The sequence below is a fragment of the Corvus moneduloides genome, chromosome 1 (assembly GCF_009650955.1).
Source record: "Corvus moneduloides isolate bCorMon1 chromosome 1, bCorMon1.pri, whole genome shotgun sequence".
Taxonomy (NCBI): Eukaryota; Metazoa; Chordata; class Aves; order Passeriformes; family Corvidae; genus Corvus; species Corvus moneduloides.
Window position 1 is genome coordinate 119,474,460 of NC_045476.1, and position 19,840 is coordinate 119,494,299.

The following is a 19,840-nucleotide window of genomic DNA, read 5'->3' on the forward strand; positions in this document are numbered from 1 at the left end:
TTTTCCACACAAAAGGCAGCACTTAACCCCATCATTGCATTGAAAAGGAATATTCTTGAATGAACCCTCCCACAAAAGTGGCTTATTTTATGTGAGGTATAAAAAGATTTCACACTAAGATAAATTAACAACTATTTGCCAAGATGCAGCAACCTTCTCCTTTCAGAGTCATTCAGGCAGCTTTACCCTGGGCAATACGTATAGATCTATCTGTCTCGTGGCTGTAAGTCTTCACACAAATCTGCCAGGCATTCAGGTCTAATACCCTTCACATGAGGCTACTGGTTCAGCTTGTATCTATTGCTTAATCAATGAGCAATAAAACTTCAGCTGCTGCCAAACTGCTGCTTCAGCTAATAAAGGCTTGGTCTGCATTGTCAGAGTATCCTAATTACTAATAATGAAATAATGTAAGTAGATCTGATATAGTTGGAAGTTGTATTTTTTTCTTTTACCAAAATGGAAACTCAGTAAGTCTTTGAGTTTTATTCCTCACTGAATTACTCTTTAATTGGACCTGTTTGCCTCAGCTGCTATTTGCAGCTGCAGCTCTCCCCCTGCTCAGTGTAGGGGGCAATCTTTAACATCACCACCTACAGGGCTGCAACATTTTCTGCGGAAGACTGTAAGATACCACCATCTATCCGTGGCCAGAGACAGATTTAATACCCATTCTTTTGCCCCAGTGGGTTAGAAAAACTGGCTGGTGGTGTTGCACCTTCTCTGGACTGATAAAGATAATAGCAGCAGGCTTGGTTTGCACCAGTAGCAGACTGTAAAGGGACTGGCAGCAGCCTCATAAACACAATACCAGTAACAAATATCAATAATTTCTGTTCCCTGACCTGAGCCTGTGCATACTACAGAAATCTCTGGCTGGGCTGTAAAAGATTCTTGGACCTTAGCAGACAATAATAAGATTAACAGAGACAGTTTAGGGAATCTGCTCTGAAACAGCTCAATTCCTATCTCTGGAGGTCCTGAGGATTAAATAGCTACTGGAGAGCCAGAAGCACTGGAGGAGGTCTGTTGAGATAGGTAAACATACCTGCCATGCAAGCAGTGGTTCTAAATGGACTTCCAGAAAGGGCTCTATGGAAAGAGCTGTGCTGGCACAGAGGTAAGGGCTCTTACAGAAACACTGCTCAGCGGCTGAGGGGAGCAGATTGATCTCCCAGTGAGCCAGCAGTGAAAGATCTTACACTGCTTTATGTTTCCATGGTTTGAAAATATGCAGGTAGCTAGAATGCCTTACAACAAAAAAACAATTACCCAGAGCAACACCCTTAGTGGTTATAGTGTAGGAAAGATGTTAGTGAGAATTTTCCTGTATCAGTGCCCATCCTGCTATCTTTAAGGGGAAGAAAATCTCCCTGCAGTGTGTAAAACATTGTTTTCTTTTTAAAAGTCTGGCAAAATATTTTTAATTGGTGGATGAATTATATCCTTTGTAATGTAGTGTGTAAATGTTAGGACACTGTTTGTGTAATTTCCACTCATGGTCATTAGAAATACTTTATTCAGAAATGCCTGTTTTGTTCTCTGCAGAGTTTGCAGATGTAGATGAGGTAAGTGAAGAAGTAGCTGCTGCTCTCCAGTTTGGCAAGGCCTGGATCTCTGTGCAAGGTTTGCAGGAAGTACCAGAGACAGAGTAGTTAGAAGAAGTGCATACATTGCATATATACAGGCCAAGGCTGATCTCCAACCATATTGGGATATTTTTCATGGAATCATAGAGTATTTTGAGTTGGAAGGGACCTGTCTTCCATGTCCCTTAGTATAGCTTCTGGGAGAATCTGTTCTGTGATCTTCCTGGATACAGAGGTGAGGATGACAGGTTGCTAATTCCCAGGGTCCTCCTTTTTACCCTTTTTTAAAATGAGTACAATGTTTCCCTTTTTCCAGTCACCTGGGACTTCACTTGAGTGCCATGACTTTTAAAACATCATGGAGGGTGGCTTAGCAAGTACATCAGCTAATTCCCTCAGAACTCTGGGATGCATCTCATCAAGTCTCATAGACCTATGTATCTTCACGTTCCTCAGGTACTTCCAAACCTGATCTTCCCTTGAAGAACCATCCAGGGAGGATAAGAGGTGTGGGAAGAGAGGTTGCCAGTGAAGACAGAAGCAAAAAAGTTGCCTTCTCCTCATTCACTGTTACCAGTTTGCCAGCATGGTTTATCTTTGTCTGTATGTGTGTGCATGCCTTCTCTGACCTTCCTTTTCAGGCTGACATACCTGTAGAAGCTGTTCTTACTCTGTGCATCCCTTGCCAAGTTCAGCTCCAGCTGCACCTTGGCCTTCCTGGCCCCATCCCTACACAACTGAGCAACATCCCTTTACTCTTTTCAGGACACCTGTGCTGCCTGCCTCCACTCTCTGTGCATTTCCTTCTTGCCCTTTAGCCTGACCAGCAAGTCCCGACGCAGCCATCCTGGTCTCTTGCCTTCCTTCCCTGATTTCTTATACCTGGGAATTGCTAGCTCTTGTGCTCTAGGGGAAAGCAGTTTTAAGGAGCTGTCAGCTCTGATCTGCTCCCTTTTCTCTGAGGGCAGTTTCCCAGGGGAACCTATTGACTAACTCCTTGAAGAGATGGAATTTTTCTTTCCTAAAGTTTAGGGTCCCGACTCTTTGCCTGACCCATATCCCTCAGGACTGCAAACTTCACCGGTTTGTGATCACTGCAGCCCAGTCTGACTGCAATCTTGATGCCTCCGAGTGGTTCACTTGTGTTGGTGACCATCAGATCCAGTATCATATTCCCTCTGGTAGGGCTATTACCTGGCTTGGGAAGTCATCCTCCCTGCATTCCAGGAGTCTGCTGGATTTCCTACAGCTCACAGTGCTTCTTTTCCAGATGTTGCAATTGTTGAAGTCCCCCCCAGCAGGACAAGAGCCCATGAGTGTGATTCCTCATGCCACTGGAGCAGGGAAGGCTTCATCAACAGGCTCCCCTTGAACAGTAAGAAACTGAAGAAAATTTGCAGGGCAGCTCCACTGCCATAAAGTTCAAAGGAATTAATGGTTATATATCAAAGAGGAGGATTATGCGTGGCTCAGGTAGCAGCCACACCTGGAACTACGAGCACTTCCAATCCACACAGCGTACAAGTCGGTGCACCAATAAAAAGAACCAAAAACTATGGTCCAGGGCAACAAACAGTATTTTTGACCTCTGTACTTGCTTTGGCTGAGATAGAGTTAATTTTCTTCCCACTAACTGGTATGGGCTATACTTTGGATTTGTGCTGGAAATGGTGTTGATAACACAGGGATATTTTAGCTGCTGCTAAGCATGGTTTGCACAGTGTCAAGGCTTTTTCTGCTCTTCACACCCCTCCACCAATGAGCAGGCTGGGTGTGGACAAGCAGTTTGGAGGGGACACAGCCAGGACAGCTGACCCCAACTGACCAAAGGGATATCCCACACCATATGGCATCATGCTCAGCATATAGAGCTGGGGGAAGAAGGAAGGTGGGTACGTTTGGGGTTATGGCATTTGTCTTCCTGAGTCACTATTGCATGTGATGGAGCCCAGCTTCCCTGGGGATGGTTGAACACCTGCCTGCCCATGGGAAGTGGTGAATTAATTCCTCGTTCTGCTTTGCTTGTGCATGTGGCTTTTGCTTTATCTATTAAATTGTCTTTATCTCAGCCAATGACTTTTCTCACTTTTATCCTTCTGATTCTCCACCCCATGCTGCTGGTAGGGGACTGAGTGAGAAGCTCTGTGGGGCTGAGTTGCCAGCTGAAGTTAAATCACAACCACCTGTAAAATAAATTTGTACTACGCGGAGAATGTAGAAGACAAATTTTGTACTATCTAGCATAGTGAATACTCAAGAGAGGAACAAGCAGGCTTTATAAATACTATCAAACTGACAGCACAAATGAAAGAAGGGAATTATTTAGTCTCAGAAAATAGCAGGTCAAGAAGAAAGGCCCTCAAGCTAAAGAAAGTTTAGATTACAAAAACTCTTCATGGAGCAATTAGATGGTCATATGTATATACCTGAAAAGAACTGGGAAATATGTGTTTTGGTTGTTTAAAAGTTGACATTAGAGTAAGTGTGTCAGAGTAAACCCCTATTGAAAAACACCTGCAGTAGCACAGAACGAGACATGCTCTTAGTTCATGGAATTAATAAAATCAGCTAATTGGGAAATAGCTCTGGTGCCTGAGTCACCCTGTACCTGCTGTTTTACATCTTTTGCAAAGTAGGCATAAAAATGCTAATACATAGTCAGAATAAAATGTCATTATTCTGGCTGCAGTGAGCTTCACACTCATTTTACTGTGTTGTCAATTTCTGCATATGGCAGTAACAAATCCACTTCTTGTGCTGTAGGTATTTAAGTACAGTTTACAGAAAACAGAAAATGTCTTTGTCAGAAGGCCAGTCTGTCCTTTAAATGCATGGAACAGGACTGAGTGATCTCAGTTCTGACACTGGCATCTATCCTTTTACGCACATTATTCCCCTCCCCACTGAAGTCAAGAGGAATAATAGTTTCCCCCTTCTACACTTTTTATGGATCACATGCCAAAAGAATATGATGATGTGGTTTACTTTGGAGTTTTTTTCATTAATATCTGCAATGTAATCAGTGAAGTCAACAGTACTCTAGAAACAGGGATACGGTCTTATCTGAAATAGCTTTATTTAACAATATAAGGAATTGGAATGGATTCACATTTGCTAATTTGTTTTCTCCACATGGACAGCTTTTCTTGCACTTCAAATATAATGCATTTAAATGGTTACTGTGTTACAGCTTTTTCTGCTTTTCAGAGAAAAAGTAGCTGATGTTCTTTTCTAAAAAAGAAAAAAGGTTAAATGTGATTTTAAGAAGAAAAACACATTTCTTTTCATAGCAAAATAATTTTAAGGCAGGCCAACCTTGAGTTCAAACTAATTGGTAAGATTCCTTCAAATTAGTTATGGATTGTCACTGTCAAAATCTGTTTCTTTACAGTAGCATGACATTTTCCATCCCTTAAGTTCTCACAGGAACATACATAAATTTTGATGACAGAGTTTTCAGAAAGCCTGTAAAATACATGTCTAAAACGTGGCTATAGTCCTAAACTATTTTTCAAAACTAGAAAGTATAATACTGTAACATCAGGCCATTTCAAGTTAGCAGTGACAACTGCTCAAACCAGTTCCTTAAAAGGCTCAGAACTGGGAGTGATAAGGACTGATTAAATTAATTGGCACTGGAAAACTCCCAAAGACTTTCACATGTTTCTTATGCAAAAGAGATAAAACTCACAACTATTCCAACTTTTCTACATTCATGAAAGACAAGTATATCTAGAGTTGCTTTGGAATATCCTCCTGCTTTGGAAATGTTTTTGGAGAGCATATTCTACAGATACATAAAGCACCTGACACTGTGCTTACTCCACTTTTATGCTGATGTGAATAAAATCTGGAGGGTCTCCTCAGAATAAAGCCCATCTCAGTGAAACCCAGGGCAAAGCCTTAAGAAAGTCTCTCCTCCCATTTAACTCATGACGTCAATTTTCTAAAAATGTATAGTTCACTTTAGTCAGTGTATTGTTCTAATAAATAATTCCTTAATTGCACTCATCAAAAGTCCTAATGACTTTACAACATTATAGACTGAAAGTGAATGCATATTTCAGTCATATGGACTTCAAAAATAAGAACGTCCTAAGGACACTGTTGGGCATCTGTCAGATGGGTGAAGAATGATAAATGTGGGCATGTATCATTATCCCCTTAAATGCCACAACCCCATCTGTAAACCAATGAGAATTCATTTAAAAGATACTAGAGAAAAGCAGATTACCTTGGATTTATGGAAAGATAGATCTGGTTTTGCTTATTGTCTGTTTGCTTATTTTCAAGGTCCTTACAAATGAACAGCCTCCACCTTCTTTATTGTGCTTTTCTAGTTTTCTCTTCTCTGTGAAGTTGGAAAGATTAACATTAGAAACCTGATTCAGATCCAGTCGAATCTATTGATCTGCTTTTTGAAACACCTGAGCGTAAGGCAAGGATGCTCCTTCATTTGCATTCTCACACAACCTTAGCAAGCATCAGCTGGTCACGTAGGAGAAGACTTTCAAGTGACCACTGACGATATATTCCCTTTAACATGTATGACTTTTCTGGAAATTTTACACTGACTTGAAAATTATGAAGAAGGGCTGGAAGAGACTGTGACAGGGGACACATAAAATTGGGACAACCAGCTACAATACCCTGGAATCATGTAATCCTTAAGGTTGGCAAAGACCTTTAAGATCATTAAATCTAACCATCAACCTAGCACGGTCAAGTCCACCACTAAATTCTACCTCTAAGTGCCACATCTACACATTTTTTAACACCTCCAGCGATGGCGACTGCACCACTTCTCTGGGCAGCCTGTTCCAATGCTCGATTACCCTTTCAGTGAACAAATTTTTCCTAATATCTAATCTCATATGGTATCTAGGGAAAAGATGCAAACAGAAATTAGTTAGGAGTCCCATGTGAGATGGCATGCAGTACCAACATTTCTCAGAGCATCCAAGCGTTGCACCAGCATTTCTCAGGCCAGGTTTAAATAAAAACTAACTGGTTTTACTGTGAAAATTATAGCTCCTCATTTGATCAGATATTGGAAAGTACAAATAGACATGTAGTATAAGGATAGAGATGAACACGTGAGTGAAGACAGGAGGTGTAGGCAATGGCATTTCCATCTTCTTTCTGCCCCATCAGGGCTCACATCTTCATATTAATCATTAACATGAAATATTAATTCCTTTTGAGAAGGACTTGCTGAACTCTATAGATTGTTTCGGTGTCTCAGACCAGGAAGAGGAGTGTGATGTCCTCTGAGGCAAGTGAATGTGCCTCTGAGGCCACTGAAAGTGTTTGTATGGGAAACTGGAGGCCTACAGACAACTTTTGAAGTGAGAAAGCCTGAGCACTGACCCCTGTGCTGGTAAGGCATGCACAGGTTCTGTGTTCATTCAAGAGCTCCCTGTTGGACAGGAGCTCCTTACCACCAAGATGCTGTGAGGTGTCCATCAAGGTCTGTCAGAGTAAACCTCATTCCAGTAATCCCTGCTGACGCACAGTTAAGAACTTTAAAGCACTGATGTAAATTGCAGCAGTCTGGCAGCTGCTATAAATTGTATCCAAGCTGGGCTGGATCAATAAGATCCAAAGTCTCCTTGGATTCTGTTCTTTCTTATACCAGAAGAGGCTCTAATATTTGTTCTTATTCTTCTGCCTAAATAAAAGGATCATGGCACAAAGAAATAGGACGATATACATTCAACGTAAAGCATTGAAACCCTTGGCCACATTTCCCCAGTCAGGTCTAAATCTGTATATGTTTCCTGCTTGGTTATGACTGCAGTTGGTCCCCTCCTCTCCACTCCATACTGAGGTGTCCTATTAAGAAAGAGGGCAGCTCAGCAGTTCAAGTCCTCACTGGTGAATAGAAATTTTGCTGCTCCCTGTTAAGGTTGGTTGTATATGAGGAACAAATTCTCTTGCCTGCAGTATTCTGGCAATGAGTACTTTTTGCAGATTGATTAAATGCTTCAGCTTTGCTCAGTCTGTTAATCTCAGCAGCCATTTATTGCTTCATATACTACAGTGCATTGGGGATTATCTCTTAAGCACTGTGTGTAGAAGGCATGTAGCAGCAAGATACAAATCTTGTGTCTTGGAAACGCTTCTCTGGAAATAAAGAAAAGCAGCTGTCAGTAAAAAACAGGATGGTTTATATTGGCACTGGATGCCTCAAACTTCTGTCATCAATACTGCGAGCTCCAATGTCCTCCATCACCTCAGTGATACTAACTCAGACTCTGTGGGTTAGCATAATGTACTGCTGCTGCTACACCCTTTCTTGTCTGTTAATTCCCAATGATACCTGACCCAGTGGAAAAGGGACTTGCAACTCCTAGACAACGTGAGCAATTGCTGTCGTGTGTTGGCTGGAGCAGTCATCCTCTTAATCCAGTAAACTTCTATTGATTCCTTCCAATGTTGCAGGTATTGTTATTTTGCATGTTAAGAATACATTTAAAGGTAATAAGTGCAGCCTAGTGGACTAAGCAAACATATGTTATCAGTGAGGCTACCAGCAGGAATAAACCAAACCTCTCCCTTTATCCTGAGCCTTTTTTTCTTTTGTTGTGCAAAAACTGATGCTTAGTAGAAGTGGAGCTACGCAAGTCCACAGCAGCAAAGGGATGGCCTCTTGGCTGTTCAGCCACTGTTACTGCCTTTAAGACATCATCTGTCACTCTCTAAATCCTTTCTTTGGTTACCTGCTTAATATTGGATTGTCTTTCATTTCAATAATGTAAAAACAAATAGGCACATGCATCAGGATGAATTCACTCTGCACTCAGAGTTTACAGTATAGTTAACCAGGTTATGTTTACTTTTCTAGTCATTTGAATGGGTTCATACAGGACTTATTTTAGAGAGCTTGATACCCAATGAGCAGTGAGGCACCTGCACAGAGAGAAAAGACTGTGACCAGAGTATTTTGATGCTCCTTGCTTTCTGGCTGCTCTGTTTATCCTGCTCTAACACATTGGCATTTAGATGGTCTGTCTATTTATGCTCATCTCTTCTGCCTTTGTGCATTCCTAAGTCCTTGACTCATTGCCTTGCTAGCCCATAAGAATGTTTTTCCTACCTTATCTCTTCTGATGGACACATCTTCCAGACTTGAACCCCTTGACTATTGGAAACGATGGAGTAGAAAACAGAAAGTAGTTTTGAAGCTGAACATTGCACGAGAAGATGATTTACAGGGTGATTCGAAGACCTTTGAAAACAAGAAACAAGATCAGAAATTCTCAGCACCTGGCCAGGCTACAGAGTTTCCTGACAATCTGCTCTGGCAGTGACATGGGGAGAGTTTAGGACATGAAGGAGACCATGATGCCTTCCAAGAGCACAAGAAGGCATTCTCTGTCTCCCAGAACAGTGACATGCTTTCTGCTCACACCAACCTGGGCACTTGGCCCTGCTTCTCTGCTGCCTGAGCATTCAGGTCACCGACAGCCCAGCTGAGAGTTTTGTTTCTCCCCGGCTCCTTGCCATCCTCATGTTACTGCTTCCCTCCAAGTCTTCAAAAGGCTTCTTGACCACAGTCAAGCAAGTCCCCCACTTGCTCCTATTTCCCTGACCAAAAAAGCCCCAAATGCATAACCCATCATGTGTGTATTTGCCACTCAGCGGGCTTCTCTTTTTCAACAGTGACCTCAGTTCCCCATGCCACTTATTCTGGTCCTCATAATATCAAATAGTTTTTTGGGTTTCTTAACTAAAATTTAAGTTTATCAAGAACAGCCCATGTATGATTATCTAATGGATGATTTGATGAGGAAGGTATTAACACCAAAAATTAGTGCTGGCTTTTTGCTTCATCCTGTTAATTCTGAGTAATGTTTTGGAGCAATTTTATTGAAACAGGAATCAGTCTTAGATTTTAACATCATCCATTTTCTTTCTTTTTTATCGATTAGTTCAGTGATGACAAGGGGGGAAGGGAGGGAAGCTAAATTTTTAGTAGCTTTCTTCCTTGTCCCAAATTTATTACTTTATTTGTTTCCAAATTGTTTTTTTCTTTTATTTGACAACAGCCAAAAATGAATTTTTCTTCCTTTCCCCTTCCTACATGAGCAGGAGCCCTAAGTGTTTTGGCCTTCACCATTGCATTTTAAAGTTTTGTGTGGTGGTCACATCCAAAATAGAAGCAAGCAATGCACTTGTGAAGTGCAAAGCACAGACCTGCCGTGATTATTCCTGAGTGCAGAACAGCCAGAGTGGTGCACCAAAGGGCAAGTGCTGCTGTGAAGTTTCTCACAGCAAGGTAGGGTCACCCCTTCTCCGTTCCCATGACAGTGACCCAGCATGAACCTCAGTATTTTGAGGGGACAGAGAAGACTATCTGTGGTAACAAACCTCTGAGAGAATTTGGACAAAGTCATATCTCCAAAATGTCCCAAGATTTTGAACAGCACCATAGATCATTGATGGGGATGAAAGGGAAAAATAAAAACAACAAAGAAAATGAACCTGAAACCCGTGAACCGCCCTTTTTAGTTTTGCCAATTCAGCACCTGTAACCTCCCTTTGAGGCATCAGGCTTAACCATTTCACAGTTTTTTATGTGAACTGAAAAGTAAAAGGTGAAATAAAGTTCAGGGATCTCCTGGGAGTCTACAACTCTCTGATACATGGAATGTTTCTCAGACTAGAGAAAGTGAAGGACAAGTGGAAGTCAAAGGTGTAAGAGCAAAGAGAGAAATGTATAGAAATGCTTAAAGAAAGAAAGAGGGTTTCAATCTGACCTGGCAGCTGCCAGAAAACAACTGCAAGATAACAGAGCACATTCTGGCCATAACAAGGAGGGCAATTAGCGGCTATGGAGAGAGCGTGATAGCACAGGGGCATTATCAATAGGTCATTACTGTTAAAATAGTCACTCAAAGTGATGCCTTTTCTAGGTCTTAAAATCAAGAATCAAACATGGTTAGAAGGGAAAAAGGGATTTTACCTTGGTATTTATTTTAAGGATCCTTAGGTGCACCACATCCAGGTGGAATGCGCCGAAATGCACACCGCAATGCCCACCCCCAAAAGATCTGGTATAACATTATAGGTCTTACTAATTAGCATATCTATCAAAGATTCTCCAGTGAGAAGCTTGAATGAGCCCACCTCCCCAGGGAACCTTCCCCTGGATGGTTCTATCTCAGTTTACAAAATGTGTTCTGGAGAGGACCTTGGGGTCTAGGCCTTTCTGATCCCTAACTACAAAGCTTCTAAGACGTTTAGTCTCCCAGCTTGACAAATAAGTCTAAGAATGTAGGCTAAAAACCACTAAGAATACAAAAGTTATTAAGAATTATATAAAAGGGGTATAAAAGAAAAGGCAAAGAACCTTCATGGCATCAAAAGCTTTGCCGCCTCTTTGCCTCAGTCTGACAGAGACCAAAGTGCTCCCAAAGGTGCCATGAATCTGATTCAGACCTTCAATACATGGAGATCCCCAGTAAGAAAGACTGTTCACCAAGGCCCTAAGCCCAACCACCTTAACTTACCTCTTATCGTAGTACAAAATAACCTCAAAAATGTGTGTATGCATCTTTGGTGATATCTGTTTTGATGCACCTCAGGGACAACAGAACCTTATTTTACCTACTTAGTGAAGCTACGTCTTGTTTACTGATTAAGCATCTCCTACTTTTTTCTCATCAGCTGTTTCTAAAATTCACAACATAAATAATGAAAATAAATAATTATGAAAGGTGAAGCATTCACACTGAGTGTGAAGTTTGAAATAGAAGAGTAAGATCTTACTGAGGGAAAAAATCTGGACAATGCACAGGAAACCTTTCTGGGCCTGTTGGTGAAGGCTCTCGCACAGATCATCCACTCTGTGCTACAGGTAAACAGCACTGAGGTGTCCTGAAAGCACACACAGGCTGCAAAATGATCCCTGTGATTCATCATGCAGAGCCCCTTGCACCTGGTGTGCACTATCCCATTTTAACACTCACATGGATAAGCAGAGAACACAAAACTAAAGCTTTGCAACTTACAATTTCCAAACAGTATTTTAAAAACTTGTTCCCTCTTCATGGCAGCTGTGCCAGGTATTTCAGATTCTGTGCTGCTGGCAACTGCTGTTCAGGAGAGCATCTTGTGGGCTGCTCAGCCTGTACTGAAAGTCTTCAAACCTCTGTTGGGCAACCTTGAGTTGCAGGGCACTAGATTACAATTTCTCAGGAGAAAACCTACAGTCCTGCTGTAGATTCTTCAACAATGGTGACATAGGGTTGGGCTTTTTGTGTTCAAGGAAAGGTTTCCGTCATGTTGGCAAACTTTTGAACACTGTGATTTTCCCATGTCCTTACTTCTAGAAAAAAGACAGTCTGAAGTCATTCAGCCATCACTGGTCATCCCAATTCTGCTGCAAAATCCCCTCCCCTGCCTGTACAAGGTAAATCCGTAGGAACTAAGATGATGAATACATTTAACAGAAATAAAGCCAAAGTATGACACACTGGGGAAAGATTGAGGTGCTTATTATAAATGGAATTTTTGAGTTACCAGTTTATTAGGGCCTTTTTAAAACTCAGTGGGCATGTAAAGAAGAGTGATTTATTTGATATAATATACTTTGATTGCCAAAGTTTTCAGCAAGCTTCTCAAAGAAGCTAAGCCTCCTGAGAAGAAAGGAGGTGTCCTAATGAACTTACACACACATCAGTTAAAAGGTGGGAATAAAATCCAGGAAGACATGGCCAGGTTTAGCAACAGAGGTTGGTTACGAGATCCTACTACGGAAATCTATGCTAGGACTTTTATCTGTTGTTTAATGTTTAAAAGTTGTTTAAAATGTTTAATGTTTAAAATATGTTTAAAAGTTATGAAGCAAAAGGTTAGAGAGTGAGGTTGCAATGTCTGCAGAGCAATGTGTTCAGAGTAAAGCTGACTGTGAAGATGTGCAACAAGGATTCTTCTTGTATTTTGATTGGTGACAAAATAGCACATGAAACAGTGTGAATACATACAATGTGAAGCTGATACACTGCTACAATGTAACATTGATTATATGAACTATAGATACATAGTGATGGGACATAAATTAGCTATTTCCATACAGGAAAGTGGATTTGGAGCAATTTTTCATGTTCGAAAAGACTGAATTGCATATTAAGCATTGTGAGAAAGGGAGCAGAGGAAAATAACAGTAAAAAAGGTCATACAGTTGTAAAAAATCTATCATGCATTCCCATCTTGACTATAGCACATAATTCTGATCACTCACTTTCACAAAGAGCACAGGAAGGAAGGAGAAAACTGTCAGAACGATAAATGCATGGAGTGGCTCCCATATGATGGCAGACTAAATCCTACGGGAACTTTCAGCTTCCAAATGGTTTGCAAAAGGTGAGCAGGGAACAGCCTTTCACTATTTTTACCAATTCAATAGTCAAAGGGCTTCAGAGCTCTAATTTCTAATGAAGAAAATGAAAGGGTTTTTTTTTCCATTCAGAACTGAATGATGAACCTTAATGGCAAAGGATATTCGGCAGGTGAAAAAAATTAAACAGTATTAAAAAGGAATGACAAAGTTAATGAAAAATAGACCTATTGATGTAATTTTAAAAGGTAGTCTGCATACTGTCTCCATTGGAGGAGAAATTCCATATAAGGCCTTTTTCAGCATCTTAGATACACAGTGTTGAGCTAGCCAGACCTTTGACCTGATCTACCACAAAAGTATTTCTATTCTTGCATTCCCTGGTGTTGGCAAGAGCCATGTTCAATGTGAAGTTTTTCAGAGATAATTAACAGTTCCTACTTTTTGCTTCCTTACTCTGCTGCCCTGGAGTTTTCCCTAGTGCAGGGCTCTAGAAGGCTTGAGTCAAGACTCTGAGGTCCCTTCCAGACCTTTGATTTGGCAACGTCCAGTACAGATAAACTGGAAGATGCTGCTGCTCAGGAGTAGGGTACCTGGGAGAATTATGTCCTGTATCTATCCACATCAATCACCTTTTTGTCCTCAGCCACAAATCAACAGTCAGACAGCAATGAGCTCTTGTGGCAAAAGACAAATCATGGTACTTTTACACTTATGTTAGAGGACACAGAAAATGTAGATTTACAGTGACCAATCACAAAATATGCTTCTAATTCCAGTGATACAATCCCAAAATGCCCTGTGTCCCACATCAGACCCAAGGAACACCAAGTTCTAACTCACAGCACTGAGGGAATACTTGCAAAGAAATCACCACCACAACAAAACAATGACTTACAGCAAGATAAAAGTCTAGTGCTTCTTTATCTCTACTTATTCCAGAGAAGATAATGTGAAGCAGTTAAGAGAAGCATCTCATTTCACTGGAAAGCCTCTCATGTGGAGAAATCCTGAGTGTGAAATTAACCCGTGGAGTTTTTTTAATTCCAAAATTTCCCCTCATCAGGTAGTCACCCATGAAGCTTAAGGCCAGCTAATTGCTTTTATTATCATCATACAGACAATATTGTAGAGACAACTACGTTAGGAAAAGACATCCATTAGAAAAGATATCCTCTATATAGGTGCCAGGACTGCACAAAGCCAAGGTTTGTATTGTACTAAACTTGTATACTAGGAAGACATGGGGCAGAAGTTTTTATCCAGGACAGCAAATCTGTTCCAGTCTTAAAAGACAGAAAGATCATACTGCAGGAAAAAAGGGTACAAAGGAGCCATCAAATTACTTTGGGGGAGCTTCTAAATATTCTTCTGTGTGAATGAAGTGGTTAATGGTCTTGTTATTTCTCCCTATATCTCAGTAGATGTTGTGGTTGATAACTATATTTTGTTCTCCATTAAAATGGCAACCCTTTGCTAAAATCTTTGCTGGTTTAAAGTGTCAGACAGTCAAAATTTGGTGGGATTAATCACTCCAGAGTATTCAAAAGCATGTCCAGTATTACCCAAAGAGGCTGTATTGGGACAGAAAAGCAGGCCACATGGAGGAAGAATTTGTGGGATCCATCTCTCTGCTGGCATTATCTGAGCTGCTCTGCTATAAACCCAGAGTACATGGTAAAGTTGCTCACCTCCATCCCGTTGTGTCCATGTCACTCAGGTGACATGATCATATATACATTCATGCCAATAATGCCAACTCAGCAAACCACCAGGTATTGCGGCCTGTTTCTCAAAGTAGTAAAGTACTAAACTACCCTTATTTACCCAAGGGCTCAGTCTTGCTGCCTTAAATCAAGGCAATATAATAGCTGGTGCTTTACTTTAAAGGAAACAGTTTAAAAGTGGTTAATCTGATGAATGCGGTACAAACCCTAGAAAGCTTTTGCCAGCTGTTTACTGCACTTACAGTTGTTTAAAATAATAGCTGATAGGAAGGCTCAGAACACTGAAGAACAGGAAACTGAAATTGATTTAAGCATGTACTTTTACATGGTAGGTGAGTGCATAGACACAGAGTCACCACCCCTAGGCTGAGAGCACTGGCAGTGGCACTCTTCTGGCCCCAGCTTTGTCACCTGAAGATGTTACTGTGGGTCCCTACTTGTAACCACCCACTGGCACAAGGGTCCCATCCAGCTCGTCACCAGGTGCAGTCAAATAAGTGAGCACTGCTCAATCTGTTCTGGCGTAAAATCTCCAAGGTTAGCACAGTCCAGTTTCAAACCAGCTGCACGCAGATGCCTTTGCCTGGGTGAGTCTGAGGAGCCCCTTTGCTAGCTCTGCTCCCTGGTGGGAACTTCCAACACAGAGGTAGTGGTGTCCTGGTGAAGAGAGTCATCTGCAAAGAGACTGTGGCTCAGCTCTGCCTGCAAGTTCTGTGGTCTCTGAAAGATGCAGCAGTAGCAGCACACTGCCTTCATTTAGGGGAGGAGGTGTGTAGGAGCAAGCAAGCATGACCAAAATGATACAGTGCATTAATGCATAAACTGGACAAATCCCTGAAAAGCTGTGCATGCACAAGAAGATTCTCATAGCTTTCAGTGAGGTCTGCCTTTCCTGCCAAGTCTGTCACTCTTGGATATTCATGATTTAAGTCAGCAGTGTTTATTTTATTATAAAAGCTTTGGAGGTGGTAAGGAACGCTAAATGCAGTCTACTTATACCCAAGAATTAACATTCATATTTAAGCAGGTCAGTCTTTAAATCAGTTTTGCTAGTCTATTCGAGTTCTGATCCTTTAAAAAGTACCTTACCTTTGTCAGCCTGCTGAAGACCCTGAGAGTTATAATTTTTAGAGAGAGATCACAGAACAATGTGACTTAAACAACGTTCTGAAACCTATGTTCTCATGTAGCTCAACTTATCTGAGTAAGCTGTGCTAAGGTTTTGTGATTCCAGTAAGAAGTGGACTAATACTAACTTAAGCCTAACGTTATTAAAGCCTGCTATTTCTTTGCTTTTCCTATTACCTAATTTGTAACTCACACTGGGTAGTAACCAAAGTTCCTGCTGGGAAATTTTTTGAGTGGGTTTTCTTTGCAGCCCATTTGCTTTCTTATAGTTGAATGAGTTGGGGCTAGATCTGCCAGACAACTTTAAAAGGCTTTTTGTAAGCATGTTATCAGCCACCACCTCATGTTTAGAAATGTGATTGATTTGAAAAGGACTTTCATTTCAACAGAGATCTCAGTTTGTCAAACATGGAGAAGTTTACTTGTTTTCTTAAGATACAATTATCCCTATGGTTCTAGAAGTGGTAACAGTGAAAAGCCTAAATGAAGCTGAAATAATTATAATAAATATATAATAATATTACATATTATATAATATATCACATAATATATAATATAATTTATGTCAGTTGATCAGCTGACACAAAGTCTCAGCCTTACTTTATCATATCAGAGTATTGAAACTACTATACCCAAACTCTGCTGTGATTTCTGGTGGGTTGTGTACTCATTTGTTAAGGTTACTCAATCTGTTTGCTGTCTTGTGAGGCTCCCGTGCTGTGTTATTAATATTGGGCTACTACAGCACATGAGAAAAGAAAGCCGATCGGTATCAGGGAGGAAATTACATTTCTGCCCAGTTGGCTGGAGCACCCAACACATGATTCACACTGATGACACTTTATACTGCTTCTCTAAGTTATTCCTCATCCAGTACCAGTGCTTAAGAGGACAGTAAATACCTGATCTGGCATGCAGTCTGTGCAAACAAAGTTATCCCTTCAAAACTTCTAGAACAAATCTGAAGCCATCAGTGAGTTGTCCTACTTCAGCGCCTTTCATCCTGCAGCTGTGGCACTTCAATTCCCAGCTGCTAAGTACCTAGGGCCTCGCATGATTTCTCTTGGAACCAAAACTTAAGACAATTAGTCCTCAAGTCTTTAAAATCCATCTGCTTTACGATTAAACTGATGAACTGTGAAGTCTTACCCTGTTGTGTATAATCTCCCTCCTTCAGAGCAGTTCAGCTGATGCACCACAGAGGATGTCCAGCTCCAGCTCGGCCACACTTTCACTATGAAACACAACACGCATGTCCTCTGTGACTCACTGCCGCTGGACCAGGGCTGCCATGGATCTGTGAATAATACAGGAGTTCACAAAAAAGCTGGGCTTTGTAAATAACATACTGCCACTGCTGGTGGTAACAACACTCTTCCAGGAGAGGCAAAGCTGTGCACCACAGTTCTGGTCTCTCAAGCACTATGTCTCCATGAGACATTAAAATACCAGGGTTGTTTTATAACTTTTAGCAAACAGGCTTAAACAGTAGCTAAAAAACCTGGGATTTAACTTTCATATCATCACTGGGACTGGTAACAGCAGAATTCTCATTGGTGTCAGTGTCTCCTAGCTGACACACCACAGATCATGGCATCGCTACAAAGCTTGTTACCAGTCATGTATGAACTCATGGCTTAGGGAATCAACACCTCTGGAGGTAGAGAACACATAATTATATCAATATTTGAAGATATCTTTCTCCTGTTGCATGGTGTTAAGTGTCCATGGTGTCTTCTTTACACAAGAGACAACAGTCCCTGTAGTACACAGCCTCACTTATTTATTCTGTCCCAAAACTGTTCAGGAAAATGAATCCTGATCTAGCTAGAAGACTGTCAGCACAGTTTATTCACAGCTACACACTCCCTTATCACTAAATGGGGTTGTCCCTCTATTTCTCTCCACTTCTCTTCACTGTAAACAGTGCACAGAATAATTATGGTTTAGCATTGTGTGAATACTTGAGGGCTGAAATTAAATGTATTTTTTATTGTTTCTGAAGTACGCACATGTTGGTGGACAGTTTTTCATCTTATATATGTTTTTTCTTTCTATTATTGCTGTTTATCAAGTTTTTTGCTGATACTAGCTTCTGATCATACTTTGGGACCTGCTTTTAACACAATTACATGGCCAGAACAGGTGCTAGGACAAGTTCAAGGAAGATTTTCCTGTAAATGATCTCACTGATGTGATGCCTAGATTTTAACTTTTATATTTTCCTGATTCTGTACTGCTTAGAGTGTAACTCTGAGGTTTCTTGTAGCTTGCTAATTTCTGCTCACTTGTGCTAGGTAGACATAACAAAGCCTCTCCAAGCTTGCTCTCCAAGGTCACCCAGAACGTCCTAGGCCCAAAAAGTATAATCCAAAGAGCCTCTAAGGAGGGCCAGCAGAGGGGAAATTACATCATTGAACTGAAGCTTTAATTGGAGAATGAACCCTGATATGTAAATGAACCAAACTTATAAAAGTGTGAAGAACTCATGACCTCTCGTCCATCTTGGGGTCCATTTTTGGCAATAGCCTGTGGCTCCCAGGGGGTACTTTGAAGGCCTTTCAAATAAATACCTATTTTATTCTTTTACTCCTGTCCAGTCTCTGTGTCTAGAGGCTTCTTAAGGCATCAGATGCACAAACACTGAGATGATATCTGGGTACAGAGATACCACAGGGTAAGACTTTTAACAATCTAGAAACTACTGATACTGTACATAAACCTTTGACATCTACACTTATGCTGCCTACTCCTCATCACCCAGATCTGTGGGGTTAGGAAACTTCAGAAAAACAGAAGAATCCAACCCCATCTTTGGCTGATAACAATGGAGGTAATACTGCTGCTTCCAAATCTAACTTTCATGATAGCAGGCTCAACTCAGATGTCTAGGCAACACCTCCTTCATTTCTCATTTTTCCATAATAATGTACTAGCTCCCACAGCCAGTGAAAGAAGCCAGCTCAGCTCTAGAACACGGATAATCATCCTTATATGGCTCTCCAGCAGAACCAATGAGCCTGGCAGCCAGTGGTAGTTCAAGGCATGAACACTTCTGCGCAGCAAGATTCTAGCAAAGTTTGTTTGCTTGGTCCCAGCACTGTATAAAACCCGGCTGTTGTCATTCCAGAGAGAAGCTGGCTTTGGATGCAATCTAGCCACGTGTATATTTCTCCCTGCTTTCCCACTAATGAACTTTACAAGAACTGCAAAGAAAGGATAGAGGGGTCTTGGAATTCCTAGAGGGATCTAGGACTTGGAAAACTGGGCAATCTAGCAAGGGAGAGTTGAGAGTTGGCAGTGGATGAAGAGCTTCAAGGTGACACATTTCAAGGGGAGTTCATTGGGCAAAAGTCCAAAATTTAAGGTGTGAAATCTACACTGAAAAGAAAAATGTCATTTGAAAAGAAAAGAAAAAAGAGGGAACGGAAGTAAATATGTTGATCTGTAAAAATACAAAGGGGAAAGTGTGAGGAAAGAACACAGGGAACTCTCTTGTCCTATCCCTTACAGATCTTCTCTCTGCCTGCCAAAAGATACAAAAAGGTTAAAGTGTTGCTACCAAGGAAGAAAAATTTTGTGTATTTCCTTCTCATCCTGCTCCCCTACTATCAAATATTCTATTTAATTAGTTTTCACTAATTCAATAAAGTATAATTATTATTTGACTTGATTTTGTACTTTGTCATTTCTGTTCAGTTCTCAGAAAAGTGGTCTATTACTGACAGTTGAACGTTACACAGATTTCTGGCCCAAATTACAATCTGAGCAAAATCTGTCTTTGAGGGGAAATTCTTCCCCATAGAACAAAAGAAAAATAATTATATTAACCATAATTTGTCACTGGACTGGTACAGAGTTCAACAAAACAAATACACTTTATATTCAATATTTGATGTGGTTGCTGGGTAATTCAAAAAGTAGGGATTTTATGAGAATTTTTTAAACAGAAGTCTAACATTTTTCAATTTAGCCAGATTTTCAGATGTATCTGTTCTGCAAAGTGAATAGCTGAACAGGAGAGTCTTGCAGATGGAAGGCACAGATATAGC

At 40.8% G+C, this 19,840-nt stretch overlaps 1 long non-coding RNA gene across 1 annotated transcript; it reads right to left on the minus strand.

The window, feature by feature from the left end:
• Positions 1 to 4,655: 4,655 nt before the first annotated feature.
• On the minus strand, positions 4,656 to 18,024 carry LOC116451302. The gene is made up of 4 exons (XR_004243168.1): positions 16,938 to 18,024; positions 8,689 to 8,820; positions 5,824 to 5,940; positions 4,656 to 4,820 (listed from the first exon to the last, which is right to left on the minus strand). It is a non-coding gene; the product is annotated as an uncharacterized LOC116451302 (long non-coding RNA).
• Between the last annotated feature and the right edge of the window lie 1,816 nt (positions 18,025 to 19,840).